Raw genomic sequence first — 2264 nt, 5'->3', positions numbered from 1 at the left:
AGCTTGTGAACAGGTTGAAGGTTTTCATGGCAATGTTGAGAGGCTGATATTTAATAGGCGGTAGCCAACGAGACATAGCGATAGAAACGATAATACTAGCATGGCAATGATAGTAATGGTATCCGGGAAAATGGTCATCTTGCCTGAGATCCCGCTTGGAAGAAGAATGACTCCGTGAAGCAGACGAACTGATGTAGTTGAACGGGTCCTCACTTTCCGACACGCTTGCGGAACTCTATCGAGACGAAGCAAACCGGAAACAAGCATCAACACAGATATTCACCACAACACAGGCATGACAAGATGCAATCCACATATGATGCACGAGCGGTGGAATATATGCAAGACATGGCATGGCAATTCACAACAATCAAACACTACACATTAAGTGAAGTTCAATATGCAACGAGTTGCATATTGACGAAACTCCACATACGAATTATTTAGTTCTATCCCGATTAGGTACACAGCAATATTAAATGTAGTTATACATGACAAGAGGTGAAGCGTTATTAAACTAACTATCTAGGCATTTTAAATGAGGTCGGAAACGACATATAGCATCTCCGAGATGACCCCATATGTTAATTTATAGTTCTGTCCAGATCTGAATTAACACATTTAAATATTTGTTAAACAGAAAAATAAATAGGTTCACGCGAAACTACACGTCATTTCAACCAATTTACACATAAAGAACATCTCCAACGGAGCTACGGTTCAAAAGATACAAACACCGCAAGATATGATGGCATGAATGCAATATGTGTGCAACGACAGTCACAAGCATCCCAAGACATACAACCAGTAAGATAATATGAAACTACATGAGATTCTAAGCAAGTTTCATATAGGACACGATCAAAACGGAGCAACGGTTCAACAACTACGAGCTAAACAAGAAATAGACATGATCTGCCAAAAACAGCCACATAGCATTTTCTACGCCCTCGAACAACTAGGTAGACAAATCCAAAATGTTCAACCAAGGCATGAGACAATAGGGGTCAAGATGCACTACAACATACAACTAATAACACCTAGCATGGAAGCATGGATTATTAGGAAAAGAACTCACAAAATGGCATCTCAAACACAGTTTCAGACTTAGTGAAAATCTCAGCTTATGACAGTGCAGTTTTTGATCTGAAGGCATATTGACAGCAACAAAACTATATGCTAGAGGTCTCCAAATGGCATGAAAATTGACAGCATGATATAGAATCTTAAAGTCTACAACTAACTCCATTGCACCAACCTCAAAAGAGCTACAGAACACCAGATAAACTCATGACAAGACGACAACAAAATATAATCAGATTTCAGATTTAGAAAATATTTCAGCATCTCCAAACAGCACTATTTTCTAGCAAGTTGAGAACAAGCAAACCACACCTAAACATGGATTTCTATTGCAACCAAAATTACCAAGGGCTAGTCTACACATTGAAGGGCATATCTCTAGTTTACAACTCCTTCAGATCATGCACGGATTAAATCCCACAAAATAAACAAAAGGGCAACATGGCAAAATATCACGCGCACTAACTTGCTCAAAAGCTAAAAATAAATGCACAGTTAAATTCTATGGATTTTTCTACCCCGAAAACATATATAACATGTGGGGTTGCAAAATAAAAATAACGCCACACGAATATGCGAGATTATGTCCTAAACGCGATATAGCAAACTAGCGACGGAATCCTATATGCAAAAATACAAACAACTACTCTAAAATACATGAAAAAAGGTCCCTAAAAACATGAGCATTTCATCTACGAAGTTCGAGCAATACAGGCACGCACGAAAATAAACACGAGGTAATTCCCTATTGGGACAGCATGCAAAACTAGGCATATAGCAAGTCAAACTACTCCAAACATGCATGCAAGCTGCAAATTATGAATCTACGCGAAAAACTACACAAGTTTCATATATAAATTGCTCCGAGCCGACATACGGATTAAATTCTACGCGCGTTTGAAATATGCATATATCCCTGAAATAATAAATCACATAGAAAAATCCTAAAAATAATAATAACTAACGGGCCGAATTAGGTGGGCGCAGGATAGCTTAATCCCGCTCGGGTGCAACATAGGGGCCTCGGGGTTGGCTCACCTGGTGGGCCATCGAGCCACCTGGGAAGCTGGGCCGGGGCGCGCCTGGCGTGGCTTGGCGCAGCGAAGGAGGCGAGCTGGGTCGGGAGGCGGCCCACGGGGCGAAGCGGGAGGGGCTGGGCCACGAGGTGGCGAGCGCCTTCT

Source organism: Hordeum vulgare, chromosome 2H (genome assembly GCF_904849725.1).
Source record: "Hordeum vulgare subsp. vulgare chromosome 2H, MorexV3_pseudomolecules_assembly, whole genome shotgun sequence".
NCBI classification, from domain to species: Eukaryota; Viridiplantae; Streptophyta; class Magnoliopsida; order Poales; family Poaceae; genus Hordeum; species Hordeum vulgare.
Note: the sequence above shows the minus strand (reverse complement) of the source record.